Source organism: Triticum dicoccoides, chromosome 1B, assembly GCF_002162155.2.
Source record: "Triticum dicoccoides isolate Atlit2015 ecotype Zavitan chromosome 1B, WEW_v2.0, whole genome shotgun sequence".
NCBI classification, from domain to species: Eukaryota; Viridiplantae; Streptophyta; class Magnoliopsida; order Poales; family Poaceae; genus Triticum; species Triticum dicoccoides.
The window spans coordinates 87,751,373-87,768,924 of NC_041381.1; positions in this window are offsets into that span (position 1 = coordinate 87,751,373).

Below are 17,552 nucleotides of genomic sequence, written 5' to 3' on the forward strand. Positions count from 1 at the left end.
GCCTAGACGCACAGTTCGGGACCCCCTACCCGAGATCCGCCGGTTTTGACACCGACATTGGTGGTTTCATTGAGAGTTCCTCTGTGCCGTCACCGATAGGAAGGATGCCTCTTCCCGTCTTCAAAGATGGTATCTTCGCCAAAGGAGCCTTGGCCGCCGGCCAAACTATCCGGCTGGGTGGTTTTCTCATGACCGCCTGTTCGGCCACCGCTTCGACGATGACCTCTCGGGTCATCAAAAGCAATCTTCACGTCAACTCGGAATTCGCCGAGCAGTTGGATCCAATAGAGCTCTCGTCCGTAAACGAGCTCTTGGATCGCATCGCCGCCCTGGGAGTCGCTACAGACTACAATCAGATTGGGCTTAAAACCGATCTAAGAGAGATTAACTCTCCCCAGGTTACCCAGCACGTTGCGGTGGTAGAGGAACAACGTGACGACTCTTCTCCTGTATTGAAAACTAGTCATGTCTGGGCTCCCGAACCCTCCATGCCTGATTCCCGCGGAGGGACGGACTTCGATCAAGCACTGAACCTAAAGTCAGGCATCGGACCGGACTCGTTGGACAACGTCCAACAATCCAAGCTTCCAAATTTGGAAACTTCTCGGCCTTTGAGCCTCGAGATGGGTAGGGTTCCGGACTCAATTCCACCCACCCACCCAGACATATGCGATCTATCTCAAATCCGGCAAGAGCCCGCTGAAACAGTACATCATTACTGGGCCAGATTCCTCCTGGTTATGGACAGGATAAAGGACTGCCGAGAGGAAAACGCAATTTCAACTTTTTGCAATAATTGCACAGACGAGGGAATCTTGAATGCCGTCAGTCGCCGTGAAATTACACGCTTTGCCGACCTGGCGTCCATAGTACGAAAGTACGGTGCGATGGAGAGTTTCCGGAAAACCGAAACTAAGTTTTGGGACAATCCGGCCCCGAATACAACCCTAGTCCGTAACAAAAGGGTGCATCACACTCAGGCACCATGTACAAAAACCAAAAAGCAAAAACCCCATAAAGGGCACGGAACCGTACTGGAGGGATGGCTCAGCGAACCCTGTAAAATTCACAGTACAGAAGGCGCCACCCCAACACATAGCCTTCGAGCATGTTGGATATTGCGGCAGGTGGCCAAAAGTGGCGAGGAGCTTCTAGCCCCGGAAAACCACTCCAATAGTACCAGTACGGTATCAATAGTCTTCGAGACTATCGCGTCAAATAATATGCGAAAACGAACAATCCGCAGCCTCGCCGAAGTCTACCAAGTAGCAACAACAAATCCATGGAGCGACACGGCCATCACCTTCAACGCCAGCGACGAACCTAAATTCCGAACAGCCCGAGCACCAGCCGCATTGGTCCTCCGTCCAATAGTGGACGACTTTCGTCTTACCAAGGTACTCATGGATGGCGGCAGCGGACTAAACCTCATCTACGAGGAAACTCTTCAAAAAATGGAAATAGACTGGAGCCGCATTGAGCGAAGCAGCACAACCTTTAGAGGAATAATCCCTAGCCGGGAAGCGCGCTGCACAGGAAAAATCACACTTGATGTGGTGTTCGGCTCGCGGGACAATTACAGGTCCGAGGAGATCACGTTCCAAGTGGCCCCGTTCAGCAGCGGATATCACGCTATATTAGGACGAGAGGCATTCACAATTTTTCAAGCCATACCCCATTACGGGTACATGAAGCTTAAGATGCCTGGGCCCGGCGGAATAATCACTCTCGCTAGTGATCTGGACATAGCACTCCGCGCCGAAAACAAGACATCCGCATTAGCCCTGGAGGCACTATCCGAAGCCCTAGCGGCAGAAGAACTCAGTGTGCTGCGCTCTATGGTGAATAGGGACGATGTGATACTCGATAAGAGATCCAAGTCCACCTACCTTAAACCAGCAGATGAAATAGTCAAATTCCAGGTCCATCCAACGGACCCAACAAAGACGGCCTCCATCGGGGCACAGTTGAACCCTGATGTAGATGCCGCACTGCGAGAATTCCTTCGGGAAAAATGGGACATCTTTGCCTGGAACCCTTCAGATATGCCAGGAATCCCACGCAGATTGGCAGAACACAGCCTAAACATCTTAAAAGGATTCACGCCAGTCAAATAGGCTCTTCGGCGATTTTTCAAACCCAAAAGACAGGCAATGGGAGAAGAGCTAGCCAAACTACTGGAAGCCGGATTCATCAGAGACATCAAACATCCGGACTGGCTAGCAAACCTGGTAATGGTACCAAAGAAGGACAAATCCTGGCGCCTATGCGTCGATTTTAAAGACCTCAACAAGGCCTGCCCAAAGGATCCCTTCCCCCTTCCCCGCATCGACCAAATAATCGATGCTACTGCAGGGCACGATTCATTGTTCTTCCTCAATGCATACTCCGGCTACCATCAGATCAAGATGGCGGAGGCGGACCAAGCCGCAACGGCATTCATTACTCCATATGGACCATTCTGCTTCAACACGATGCCCTTCGGACTCAAAAACAGCGGCGCAACATATCAGCGCATGATTCAGACATGTCTGGCTACCCAGATCGGCAAAACAGTAGAGGCATACATAGACGACGTAGTCGTCAAAACCAGACACGTCGAAACCCTAGTAGACAATTTGAGGCTCACATTCGACAACCTCCGAGCATATGACATTAAGCTGAATCCGGAAAAGTGTGTTTTCGGCGTACCAGCAGGAAAGCTCCTGGGCTTCATTGTATCCGGTAGAGGAATTGAAGCAAACCCAGCCAAGATCCGAGCTCTGTCACAGCTGGATATTCCAAAAGACCTCAAACAAATACAAAAATTGACCGGATGGCGGCTCTAAGCCGCTTTATCTACCGTTTGGGAGAAAAGGCATTGCCCCTCTATCGCCTCCTCAGGCGCACCGAACACTTCGAGTGGACAGATGCCGCCACTGCCAGACTCGAAGAAATAAAAGCCATATTGGCAACAAATCCAGTCCTGGCTGTGCCTAACCAGTCGCGGCAACACATCAAGTAGTAAGCGCGGTACTCGTCGTCGAACGAGAAACAGAAGGGCATAAATTCCCTCTTCAAAAACCAGTGTACTACGTATCCACTGTCTTAACTCCCTGCAAGTCCCGTTACCCGCACTATCAAAAGATAGCGTACGCGGTGTGCATGGCATCCCGGAAGCTCCGACACTACTTTCAAGAGTGTTCGATAACAGTGGCCTCCGAAGTACCCCTCAACGACATTATAAACAACCGCGACGCGATGGGCAGGATTGCAAAATGGGCCATTGAGCTCTTACCATTTGATATAACTTACAAACCTAGGTGAGCTATAAAGTCGCAGGTCTTGGCTGACTTTGTCGCTGAATGGACTAAAGCCGAACTCCCTAAAGAGTACGGCGCATACTCCAATTGGATTATGCACTTCGACGGCTCCAAAATGTTGGCCGGCTTGGGGGCTGGCATCGTACTGATGTCCCCAACCGGGGACACAGTCCAATACGTACTTCAGATAATGTACACGGACTCCAACAATGCAGCCAAATACGAGGCCCTCCTACACGGCCTCCGGATGGCAATCTCCATGGGCATTCAACGCGTAGAGGTGCGCGGGGATTCAAACCTCGCAATATCCCAAGTAAATGGAGACTTTGACACCAAGGATCCGAAAATGGCAGCCTATCGTAACGCTGTCCTAAAAATATCAGCTCGGTTCGAAGGACTTGAATTCCACCATGTAGCCCGGGATAATAACCAAGCAACCGACGTGTTGGCACGCATCGGCGCGAAACGCGACGCTGTCCCTCCAAACATCTTCCTGGAACGGCTCTTTAAGCCATCCGTACTATGGGAAGAGGAGTCCGGAAATAACAGCCCGGAAGCAGCTGCACCACCCAACACAGAACGATGTGACAGAATCGGCGACTCAGCCAATGAAATAACACCTTCAGCCCACGAAATAATGGCAGTAATTGCCCGGTGGACAGAACCATTCCTAGCCTACCTGATTAGGCAGGAGCTTCCTGAAGACCGAAACGAGGCTCGCTGCATAGTTCGGCGGTCTAAAGCCTACAAGGTCCATGAGGGGGAACTTTACAAGAAAAGCACAACCAGAATCCTTCAAAGGTGTATCTCCGAAGAGGAAGGGCGAAACCTTCTGGCTGAAATTCATGCCAGACTAGGCGAACACCACGCCGCAGCCCGGGCCCTGGTAGGCAAGGCATTCCGTACAGGATTTTATTGGCCGACAGCCCGAGCAGATGCTCAGGACTTAGTCCAAAGGTGCGTCGGTTGTCAGCTCTTTGCTAATCAGAGCCATATGCCACCCACCGCCCTCAAAACTATACCCATTACCTGGCCGTTCGCGGTCTGGGGGCTTGACATGGTTGGACCCCTTAAAGGGGGAACCCACAAGCAAAGGTACCTATTGGTCATGGTGGACAAATTCACCAAATGGATAGAGGCCAAGCCATTTAAAACGGCAGAGTCCGGACCAGTGATAGACTTCATATCCGGGGTAGTACACCATTATGGTGTCCCCCATAGCATCATTACCGATAACGACACGAACTTCACGGCCGGCGAGGTTAAATTATGGTGCAAAAATATGGGCATTAAGCTCGATTACGCTTCAGTCTATCATCCTCAAACCAACGGTCAAGTGGAACGAGCAAATGGTCTAATAATGAGCGGCATTAAACCTAGACTAGTGCGGTCCCTTACGGAATCTGACACGCACTGGGTAGAGGAGCTTGACTCCGTACTCTGGGGGCTGCGGACAACGCCCAACCGTACTATCGGATTCACACCATTTTTCATGGTATACGGCACAGAGGCAGTTTTGCCCTGCGACATCATTCATGACTCACCTCGAGTGCGCATGTACGAAGAAAGAGAAGTCGATCTGGATCGGCACGACAGCTTGGACGCATTGGAGGAAGAACGCGACGTCGCCAAGGCTCGTTCCGCATTCTATCAGCAGCATGCTGGAAGATATCAAAGCAGAGAAGTACGGGCTAAGACTTACAATGTTGGCGAACTAGTTCTACGCCTGCTGGACAAGAAAAAGGACAAGCTCAAGCCCAAATGGGAGGGCCCCTTCATTCTCGATCAAGTCCTGACCGGCGGAGTGTACCACCTGCGAAATGCATCAGACAACCGACTCGAGCCGAACCCATGGAACGCAGCCCGCCTCCGAAGATTCTACGCCTAGCGCCGGACTAAGAGTTTGTCTCCATCCCCCGTCCAAATTTTTACATTTCAGCTGTCTTTCGTTTCTCTCTTTTCTCTCACCCTTTTTATAAAAGCCCTTCTGTCCTACTTGCGCATTGTTCGCACACACTTGATGTGCTATCCGCACTCATTATACCTGGGGGCTTCTTTACCAGAAGCTTAATTTTAAGGGCTCCATGCCCAGCACATGTGTCAAACTTCCACATGTACCTTTCATTCAACATTATATGCATCGATATGACTTAAGTTTTGGCCAAGCTGGGTTGCCTGGCTCCTGTGCTTACCCCTACGTTCCCGATTGTTCTGCTAGGAGGTAAAGGGAGCACCTCTGCGATTGTTACTGCCGGGTCAGCCAGATGTGTACCTCAGACGGGGTGAAGCCGAAAGCTAGCGTTCTTAAGGGAATATTCGGTCGGTGACTTGAAAGATGATGTTTTACCTATTTATTCATCTTCCCCCAGATGTTTTCCTGCTCTTTTCGCAGTCCAGACATGCACTTTAGGGCATGCCTCCCAGGGAAAGGAACCCTTAACGGAACTATTCTCCTTGGAAGATGTTTCTTACTAACCATGTAATATAACATAACTAGTTGGGCACTTGTCTGATAAAGCACTAATGACCCCTACGCCTGGTCTCCATGCATGCCCCGGTTGTTTCTTAACTGAGAGGGTATTCGGATACACTCTGGACTCTAGGGTCCTGTGGTTGAAGAGAAAAGGTCGGCAAAGACAAACGATCTACAATCCGGCTAGAAGGCATTTTACATGTCATTTTCAATACATTGTCAAATCGACTGACTGTACTCCTCCTCAATCCCATCTAACAGGCTATCTAATTTACAGTCCCGTTGGGAATATTTAGCGGCCAACTCTACTTGACCATACACTAAGCTCACAGGGATCTCCTTCCCATCGGGCCCCACAGGTCCGACCTCGGCCATGTGGTTGGGATCTGCCTTCTTGTACCGCGTCTTCACCATGGCCCAGGCCTCCCTGGCACCTTGGCGGCAGGCCGATATCTTCCATAAATGGAAGAGCTGCCGCGCTCCCTGAAGCTTCTCCGCAAGCTCTCCAAGGCCCTCGGGTAGGGAGAGGGACGGCCATAAAGCCTGGACGACGCCGCTCATCGCCTGCCGAACTCGTTCGAGCAGTTGCACCAGCTCGGGAAGTTGATCACCTGTTGATACAGGCATCTCCTCCACAGGGCGACCTGTGAGCACACCTACAGACATATTTCTGTCAATTGACTTCCTCGCCGAACTCTTCTTTTCAAAGGAGTTCGCTCAAGCACTTACTATAGATGCCGCGATGAAGCCGCTGATTCTCCTTCACGGAGCCAGACAGCTCGGCCCGAGCACCTTTCAGCTCCTCTCCAAGCTTGGCATGGGCATCCTGGTGTTTGTTCCTTTCCTGTTGCACCTTCGTCAGCACCCTCTCGCCGGCCTTCAGCTGGCGCAGTAGTTGTTGCTTGTCCGGATCCAGTCCGGCAACATCTGCAATTTCATTGTCAGACTTACACGCACGCCGCACACCGCTTATCTTTTTGAAATAATGTGTTACCAGGAGGGGTCTCTATGTTTCCTCCTGCGGCAGCGAGTGCGGCCTCAAGTTGGGCCTTGCACTCTTGTAGCTCCTGAGACAATTGGGTATTCTTCTCTGTAAGATCCTGCATATCAAATGATCCTTAAATCAGTTACTCTAACTACTTTAAGTCTTGGGGTCTACTGGCATATACAACTATTAAAATCCCTTACCCGTATGTCTTTTACATACTGCTCCGTGGCTCTGGTCAAACCATCTTGAGCAGCACGGAGGTGCGCGTCCCCCGTGTTAAAGGCATTCAACCCCTCAGGGGAGAAGCACGCGTCACGAAAAACTGTCCGACGATGCCTATGGTTCATGGCGCTCTCCACCTCAGACTTGGTGGCGGACAGTCTGTCGGCATCCTCCGTTGGAGGAGTATCCGGCTCGCGCCTTGCGCTCGCCTCCCCCTCCAGACCAGGTGTTGGAGCCTGCCTGGCAGAGGCTTGGTTGGCAACCTCTCCGCCCGCAGTCCGGCGAGCACTCTTTCTCCTGCAAAAGTCATGAGCATTCAAACACCTCCTAGGAACTTTGTCCTAAGTGATGGTCACGAGCTATACCATTGCGGTGACGTTTCGATTTGTACCACACCCCTCTTCCGCCTGCGGGGCCGGACTGACCCTTGTGGGTCAGCCGCCGCGGGTTCGGCTTCCCGCCTTGAAGGTACCTCCTGCGAGACACCATTGTATACAGTGGTCGGAAATGCGCAAGGATGAGATAATGGTGTCAGGACTTCGGTCACAATCACCTGGGGAGCCGGAGATAGGCCGGGGTAGTCGGTCGTAATGGCGACTAGAGCATTATCCATGCTGAGCTGGTGAAACACCCCATCAATTAGCTCCACCTTTATGTCCGGATCGTCTTCGGAGGACGGATCAAGGGATCTTTCTGGATCCTCGGGCTGTGGGGCCGGACTATGAATGCTCTCCACAGTCCGGCGCAAATCCTGCGTCAAAACCATAACGTAAGACACTTAACTTTGAAAGTGTGGGTCGGATAAATGAACATCTGCTTACCCAGCTCCGAGGGTTGTTCATGGAGAACCCATTCAATGTGCTTGTCTGGAGGAAGTCCTCCTTCTCCCCCTTGTATAGGCCGGACAGAATCTTCACTAGATCTTCGGCCGATCGCGGCCCTTGGCGGCCATGACGAGTGGCATCATTCTCCCTGTTGAAATCCCACATGGGGTGGCCCCTGTATTGCAGCGGCTGCACCCCCCTCATAATGCACGTGGCCATGACTCCAATCATGGTCAATCCGGAATGGGCCAGTAACCTTATCCGGCCCATCAAATAATGGACGCTCTTGTCTTCCTCCAGCTGAGGGCTCCGCGGGCGCCAGCTCAGGCGTTTCTTCAGAGGAGCATTGCTGAACTCCGGGAGGCTGATCCGAACAGGGTCCAGCAGTGGAGCGTCTTCTACATGAAACCATTCTGAAGGCCAGTCTTCGGACGCCTTCTTGGGGGTTCCGGATGGATATCCGGTCCCGGCGATGCGCCATATTTCGGCACCGCCCACTTGATATATTGACCCCTCGTGAGAACGGGGTACGAGGCAGAATAGCCTCTTCCATAGCACGAAGTGGGGCTCGATGCCCAGGAACAGCTCGCAAAGAGCTACGAAACCCGCGATATGCAGAATAGAGGCGGGCGTGAGGTGATGGAGCTGGAGTCCGTAGAACTCCAGAAGCCCGCGGAGGAACGGATGTACAAGAAATCCGAGCCCCCTTATCAGATAGGGGACGAAGCATACCCGCTCCCCTTTATTGGGACTTGGGGTGGCCTCTGCTTGCTTCCCACCTTTGTAGGTGGTCAGCCCGGCTCGAACCGGGACCATGAAGGCCGGAGGAAGATATCCCTCCGCTTGGAGCGTCACCAGCTCGTTGTGCGGGATAGAACATCTCCTCCAATCTCCTGGCAGAGGGCTGGGAGCGCGAGAGGAGGAGCCGCATCGACGGTCCATGATGGAATGGATTCTTGGTCAGAAGCGCTCCGATGAGTACTCGCGGAAGGAAGATGGTGTAGTTTGGATCTGGATTCTTGCCTCTCTTATAGGAAGATTATTTGCGCAGCTAGGGGGTAAAACATAAAAGATACCCTGGCCTTTCGCGTTCGTGCAACGCGTGGAAGAAGGCCATTATTGGGCGTGGAAGCCAAGGAGCGCCACATTTGTAAGGGAGCCGGACACTATTCGGCAAGCACATGGAATCTGGAGGAGAACCCGCCTTGCAACGCCGAAGACTATATACACGCTGGACTTATCGTCATTGAAGCCTGGTTCGGGGGCTACTGAGGGAGTCCTTGACTAGGGGGTGTCTGGACAGTCGGACTATCATCGTCAGCCGGACTCCAAGACTATGAAGATACAAGATTGAAGACTTCGTCCCGTGTCCGGATGGGACTTTCCTTGGCGTGGAAGGCAAGCTTGGCGATACGGATATGTAGATCTCCTACCATTGTAACCGACTCTGTGTAACCCTAGCCCTCTCCGGTGTCTATATAAACCGGAGGGTTTTAGTCCGTAGGACAAACAACCATTACAACAATCATACCATAGGCTAGCTTCTAGGGTTTAGCCTCCTTGATCTCGTGGTAGATCCACTCTTGTACTACCCATATCATCAATATCAGTCAAGCAGGAGTAGGGTTTTACCTCCATCGAGAGGGCCCAAACCTGGGTAAAAACATCGTGTCCCTTGTCTCCTGTTAACATCCGCCTAGATGCATAGTTCGGGACCCCCTACCCGAGATCCGCCGGTTTTGACACCGACAGCCGCCTTGTCCGCCAAGAGGGAGTCGGAGAAAACGACGCCCGCCACCGGATCGACCAACTCCACCGATCCCTGGCGCTAGAAGAAGAAGATGAGTTGGGTCCGCCTTGCTTCAGGCCCCGCATCCGAGATGAGCCATTTCTCAAAGGGTTCATGCTCCCCCGAGACACACCCAAGTATACCGGCTCCGTGATGCCGGAAGACTGGCTAGTTGACTACTCCACAGCCATCAACATAGCAAACGGCAACAAGCGAGTTGCCGTGAAGTATGTTCCACTCGTGCTCCAGGGCATGGCCCGGACATGGTTGAACAGTCTGAAGCCCCGCAGCATCAAGAACTGGGTCGACTTCACCGAGGCCTTCATCCGCAACTTCACGAGCACGTACAAGTGACCTCCCAAGCCGCGCCAGCTTTCCTTGTGCGTGCAAGGCCCCGACGAGTCGACACGCGACTACCTCACATGCTGGGGTGAGCTCCGGAACTCCTGCGAGGGCGTGCATGAGGTGCAGGCTATCGAGTACTTCACCGCCGGGTGCCGAGAAGGCACTCTCCTCAAGCACAGGCTACTCTGCGACGAGCAAGAGACCCTCGACGAGCTGCTAATCATAGAAGACAAGTACGCCACAGCCGACTCCTCCATGAAGAAGGAGATTCAAGTTAACGCGGCTGGCAAAGTGGCCCCTCAGGCCCCCAGAACCCTAGCTAGAGACGCCAGTCGGCGACAACAACAGAACGACAACAAGCGCAAGGCTTCATTATGGAAGTATTTTTTCCAGAATGGTTGGCAAACCCGGTCCTAGTGTTGAAGAAGAACAAGTAGTGGCGGTTGTGTATTGACTACACAAGCCTCAACAAAGCGTGGCCCAAGGACCCATTTGCCCTGCCGAGAATTGATCAGGTGATAGACTCCACAGCCGGATGCAAGCTGTTGAGCTTCTTAGATGCATACTCAGGGTATCACCAGATCAAACTGAGCCCGACAGATAGACTGAAGACCGCCTTCATCACGCCGTTCGGGGCCTTCTACTACCTACCATGACGTTCGGCTTAAGGAATGCCGACGCCACCTTTCAGCGTTGCATGCAGAAGTGCCTCCTCAAGCAACTCGGCAAAAACGCCCATGTCTATGTAGATGATGTAGTGGTGAAGACGGAAAAGCGAGGGACACTGATGGAAGACCTCAAAGAAACCTTCGAGAACCTGCGCCGATTCCAGATCAAGCTCAACCCTGAGAAGCGCGTCTTCAGAGTTCCAGCCGGCCAACTCCTTGGCTGCCTGATCTCTGAGAGGATGGAGGTACCCAGCCGACTGTTAGATGTGCAGAAGTTCACCGGCTGTTTGGCGTCCATCAGCCGATTCATCAGTCGGCTGGGCGAGAAAGCTCTCCCTTTGTACCAACTGATGAAGAAGACCACCTTTTTTGAGTGGAACCACAAGGCGGATGAAGCATTTATCTAGCTGAAGAAGATGTTGACTACTCCCCCTGTGCTGGCGGCTCCGACTCCTAAAGAGCCCATGCTCCTATACATTGCCGCCACCAGTCGTGTAGTCAGCACAGTCATTGTAGTCGAACGCAAAGAGGAAGGCAAGGCGCTCCCTGTCCAGAGACCGGTATATTACCTGAGCGAGGTACTATCGACCTCCAAGCAGAACTACCCCCACTACCAGAAGATGTGCTACGGTGTGCATTTTGCCGCCAAGAAGCTGAAGCCTTACTTTCAAGAGCGTCCAATTACGGTGGTTTGCACAGCCCCGCTGGCCGAGATCATCGGGAGCCGAGATGCTTCTGGCCGAGTAGCCAAATGGGCCATAGAGTTGGCTCCCTACACCATCTACTACCAGCCCCGCACCGCCATCAAGTCGCAAGCACTGGCCGACTTCCTCGTCGACTGGGCCGAGACCCAGTACCTACCGCCAGCGCCCGACTCCACCCATTGGCGGATGCATTTCGACGGCTCCAAAATGCGCACCGGCTTGGGCGCCGGCATCGTCCTCACCTCCCCTAAAGGCGACAAACTCAAGTATGCATTGCAGATCCACTTCGCCGCCTCCAACAACGTCGCTGAATACGAGGTGCTCATTCACGGGCTCCGGCTTGCCAAAGAACTCGGCATTCGCTGGATCCTGTGCTATGGAGACTCTGATTTGGTGGTCCAGTAGTCATCCGGCGACTGGGACGCCAAAGATGCAAACATGGCGAGCTACCGCTTCCTAGTGCAGTAACTCAGCGGATACTTCGAGGGGTGCGAGTTCCTTCACGCGCCAAGAAATGACAACGACCAAGCAGACGCCTTGGCACGAGTCGGCTGCACCCACCAAGCGATACCATCCGGCGTCGCTCTTCAGCGCCTCCTTAAACCGTCTATCAAGCCTTCACCAGAATCAGACTCCATCTTTGTGCTGGCTCCCCCCGAAGAAGTCGGACCCGGCTCAAGAGCCCCAGCAGACGGCCCCAAGAAAATCATAGACGAAGCCGGCCCGGGGACTTCGGAACCCGGCCCGGGGACTGCGGCAACCGGCCCAAAGACTTCAGAACTCGGCTCAGGGACTGTGCCAGTCGGCCCGGGGACTTCGTCAATCCAGCAAGCGGCCATAGACTCCAGCCCGCCGCCTCCTAGCCCAGCCGCCCTTGTCCAAATCGCAGTGGTGGCGGTTGAAGAAATAGCAGCACCCTCATGGGCGTAGCCCATCCTCAAGTTTCTAGTGAACAAAGAGCTGCCAACTCATGAAATCTTGGCTCGGCAAGTGCAACGCCGAGCGGCAGCCTACACCATAATCAACAGAGAGCTAGTCAGGCGCAGCGTCACTGGTGTCTACCAGCGTTGCGTGGAGTCAGAGCAAGGCCAAGAAATTCTCAGAGACATCCATCAAGGCGAGTGCGGCCACCATGCGGCCTCAAGAGCACTCGTCACCAAAGCCTTTCGGCACGGTTTCTTCTGGCCAACTGCCTTGGAAGAGGCCAAGGAATTAGTCCAAAAATGTAAGGGGTGCCAGAAGTTCCGCTCCAAGCCGCTTCAGCCGGCTTCTGCACTGAAGACAATCCCCATCGCCTGGCCCTTTGCAGTTTGGGGCCTGGACATGGTGGGACCATTCAAGACGGCCCGAGGCGGCCTAACTCACTTACTCGTCATAGTGGACAAGTTCACCAAGTGGATAGAAGCAAAGCCCATCAAGAAGTTGAACGGTCTGACTGCAGTGACTTTCATCGCCGACATCACGGTGCGGTACGGCATACCGCACAGCTTCATCACCGACAATGGCACAAATTTTGCCAAAGGCGCCTTGGCCCGTTTCTGCGCGACGCAGGGCATCCGACTGGACTTAGCGTCCGTTGCCCATCCGCAGTCAAACGGCCAAGTGGAGCGAGCAAACGGCCTCATCCTATCTAGCATCAAGCCTCGTCTCGAGCGTTCGGCCGGCTGTTGGCTTGAGGAGCTGCCTGCCGTCCTCTGGAGTCTACGCACGACTCCAAACAAATCAACCGGCTTCACGCCTTTCTTCCTCGTCTACGGTGCCGAAGCCGTCATCCCGACGGACATAGAATTCGACTCTCCGCGAGTCACCATGTACACCGAAGAGGAAGCAGAAGAAGCACGTCAAGATGGCGTCGATCTGCTGGAAGAGGGCCGGCTGTTGGCACTCAGCCGGTCCAGCATCTACCAGCAGAGTCTGCGCCAATACTACAACAGGAAGGTCAGGCCGAGATCTTACCAAGAGGGCGACCTTGTGCTCCGACTGATCCAGCGAACAGCCGGCCATCACAAGTTGTCGGCGCCTTGGGAAGGCCCCTTCATCATCAGCAAAGAGCTGGGCAACGACTCCTACTACCTAGTCGACGCCCAGAAGCCCCGAGCACGCAAGAGGGACGACTCCGGCAAAGAGTTGGAACGGCCATGGAACGCAAATCTTCTCCGAAGATTTTACAGTTGATGTAGTATGTACCACGCTATCCTTTGTATTAAAGTACCGAGACTTTGGGCCCCCCGAGACGAGCTCAGGGACTGCCCTTTCTGTTATCTGTATGATAAGAATTGTGCCTTCCAGTATGCAACTCTTTGTTATGCCGCTTGGCACCGGGTTCGACTAAGTCGGCCCGAGGACTCGCCGTCTTGCGCTATGAAATGCTTCCTGTAGTCAGACAAGTAGTGTGCGGCGCTTAAGCCATCTCCTGTCAGAAGCCGCAGCTCGCAGAGCGACTGTTGGTAGGCAGAGAGTAAGCAAGAATGAGCACCCACACGAAAAAATGGCTAAGGACTCAAAGGATAAGCATGGCCCAAGCCGGCTTCCAGCCCCTCTTTGCAGAGCCGGCTCTCGAATAGTCGGCTTTCCGCTTTCTATCGAACTTGTTAAAAGACTCTAAAAAAGGCCAAGTACTTGCCTTCCTAAGGTAGCCGAGCATTTGACCCAGCGGTAGTCCGAAGAGTGGTTGTCCGTCTGGCAAAGCAGTGACTGTGGAAAGGCGGCAAAGGAAAAAGCCAAAAGAGCAATGAGCAAGGAAAGATAGAAGTCGGATAGATATTTACATAACATAGGCCTCTGGCCAAGTTCAAAAATACACCCCGTGGGTGGAATTGTGCAAATTAACAAGTTCTTCAAAGACTATGAAAGCAGATAAAATAAAGACAAGATGGCAGCCTAAGAAGCGGCAGACGGGTTCGGAGGGTCGGAGGAGACGGCGGTGTCAGGTGCCGGGGCGGCCGGCTGGGTAGTCTCGGCTTGATCGTCTCCGGCGACAGCCGGCCCGGTCGGACGTGGCTCGTTGCTGGAGGCGCGGTCGAGCTAAGGCTGGTCGCCCGCTCCATCTTCTGGCACCTCCGTCTCGCCTCCGTCCCCCGCCTCGTCTTCCTCCTCGGCGCTGGAGCTGGTCACCTCCGCCGAGTCCTCGTCGTAGTCAGGGTTCATCCCGAACCACTCCGGCGGCACCTCTTCGCCGTTCGTGGCCCGCTCAGGAACGAAGACGCTGGTGTCGGTGTAGTCGGCAATCGCCGCCGCACGCTCGACGAGGGCGCCTTCCATAGCCACCAGCTCTGCCTGGGCCTCTGATAGGAACATGGCCAGTCGGTCCAGGTCCAGCCCTGGATACCATGCCTTGACGAATTCCAAGGCCCGGCGCGCTCCAGCCCGGGCTGAGGAACCCTTTCAAGCCTCAAGATGGCTAGCTGCGACCTCCAGCCAGTCGGCAGTCTGACTGCGAGTGCGCAGAACCGGCATGCCCGGCCACAGGGCGGCAATTGCCTAAGCACCGGCGCGTTGAAGCCAGTGCAGCAGCTAATGGGCCGGCCACAAACGAGTCTCGACGCTCAGGAGCTGCTGGTCGACGTTCAGGGCGGCGTTGGCGGATATCTCCTCGGCATTTGCCCTCCGCGCCTCGCGATCAGCCTCGATGGCTCGGGTGACCGCCTGCAAGTGGCCAGGGAAGAAGTCTGCCAAAACAAAAGAAGCAAAAGAAAGAGTCAGGAGTCGGCCTGACTGACAGTCGGCGGCTCGAAGAAAGAAAGCAAAGAAACTCACCGTTGACAATGTCTTCGATCTCGTGGAAGCCGGAGGTCAGCATCACCTCCTTGTCAGTCCAGGAGGAGCGCTCGCCTTCGAACTCGTCCAGGAGAGCGGTCTCTCTCTTCTCTGCCTCGTCCTGTGCCGCCTTAAGCACCTCCTTCTGCTCCGCCAGCTGCGCGGCCAGCAGGTCGTGCTCTGTGGCGAGCTTGCCGCACTCCTCCTCCTTGGCGCGTAGGGCAGTGCTGACTTCGCCCAACCATTCCTGAAGAGTGGCATTGGCCTCTGAAGAATAAAGGAAAATGACGTCAAGTCGTCAGCAAAGAAGGTCGCCGGGAAGATCCGGCCCGACTGCTCAGCAGTCCGCCCGAATCTCGGGGACTACAGCCCGCGGGTGCGCCAGCGCGCCCCCGCGAAAAAGAAGGACTTACTCCGACTCTCCGACAAGTCGACAGTCCGCTTCCCCAGCTGCTCGACGTTGCGGTTGAAGGCAGTGACACGGAGGTTGTGATACTCCTGTGATAAACAATCAGACAAAGGTGAATATTCGGACTCGCCAGATGGAGTTCCGGGCCGCCTGCTCAGCAGCTGGCCCGAAACTCGGGGACTACACCCAGTGGGTGCGTTGGCGCGCCCCCACAGAGAAGAATGAGAAAAAACAAAGTCAAAGAAGGAAAGTATACCCGAATAGCTGCGCGCGACGCCAGATGCGCCTTGGTGCAGCCCTGGATGGCGTCGCCCTCAGCTCGCAGCTTCGCTTGGACGTCCAGGAGCACCTGGTTGAGCGGACCGTCACCGCCTCCTCGCACCCACCTAGTGGGCGCGGCGCTTGTCGCCTCGGCATCTAGGATGGCCGAGCTGGCGGCGCTGGCTTCCAAGGGGCGTGGCGCTGAAACGGCCTTCTCGAGGCGGCGGCGCGCTGGTGAGGCGACTTGAAGGAGCAGCCTCGCCGCCGCCTCGTCTTCAGTCGGCGGCACTGGCGGGCCTGCTGGCTGCTTGCCATGCGCGCTACCAGACGGCGGTGGAGGCGGTGGTGGTGGCGTGGCCGTGCCCGACGCGGAGGCCTCGCCACCGTCCTTCTCCACGATGGGGTGCTCCCCGCCGACTTCTCCAGTCTGCCCCGTGAACTCTAGGGGCGGCGATGCGGAGTTCAGCGGGATGACAAGCAACGCCGATTGGCGGTGCGCGGTCTCCTCAGCCCACTGTCTTGCTGCGGCTTCGGCTTCGACTTCCTCCAGTTTCTTCTGGGTGGAGGCCGCCGCTTTCTCGGCCTCCGCCTTCTCCAGACGGTCGGCCTCCTCCTCGTCATGCTTCTCCCGCGCGTTTCGCGCCGTCGCCTCCTGGAGATCAGCGGCGGGGTCAATCCGCCGAGTCTTGGCGGACGTCTCGGCCGACCCCATGACAGAGGGGACGGCGACCCTCTCAAGAGAAAGAGGGGCCCTGAAGCAAAGAAGGAATTAAAATGACTCGAAAAAGATTCATCAAAGAAAACAAGACGAAGGCAGAGAGCGCTTACGCAGAGACTAGCGGCGGCTTCTTCACTTCCTTGCAGAAGCGGTTGGCCTTCGCGACCGCCTCCTCCCGCTTGGCCGCGGCGGCCGCTCCCTTGAACTTCTTCGGCCGGACGCCGAGCGAACTCGGCGCGGCCCGGCGCTTCTTCGCGCCGACTTGACCGGCCAAGCCGGCGGAGGAACTCGCGCCTGGATGGCCGGCTTTCGATTGGCGGCGCGAGACGACTTCCCCTTCGGCGTCATCTTCTGGCCAGTCGGCGAAGGTGGCCGAGGGCCTGAAGCCGCCTTTCGCTCCTCCTCCTCCGCCTTCGGCGTCGGCCTCCATTGCCGCCGCGCCCAAGTCGGGGTCGTCGCCGTCGCTCTCCGCTCGATCAGGAGCGAACTCGCGGGGCAGTCCCGTGGCGCCGGCTGCAGGCTGGATGAGGGGGTTCTGACTCGAAGAAACCAAGAGAATCAGAAGTCAGATTCGGCTGTAGAAGAAAAACAGAAGAGCAAAATATACAACTTACCACTGGCGGGGGGTTGGCGCGTGAGTACGGCTCTTTGCCGAACTGCCAGTCCGCCGCGAGCTCGCAGTTTGCGATGTGGTTCACCATGTTCGCCACCTCCGCGTGGGGCATGTACCTGGTGCACATCCGGCTCGGGTCCCAGTGGTCGCTCATCTGACAGATCAGATGAGGTCGGCCTTGGAGTGGGAGGACTCGGCGCGCCATGAAGGCGGCCAGCAAGTCGGCCGCAACTAAGCCTTCCGACTGCGTCAGCACTCGGAGTCGCCCGACGGCGGCGGCGCCTGCGGGAGTAAGCGTCTTGGCCTGATGGGACCAGTTGGGAAGCCTCCCAGCCGGCGCGCCGGCTTCGTAGGACGGCAGGTTGACCCAGTCGCCTTCCGGGGCGACGTTCTTCACGTAGAAGTACGACCACTGCCACATCTTCACCGACTTGATCAGCGCGATGGAGGAAAATGGATTGTCGGCAGTCGACCTTCGCA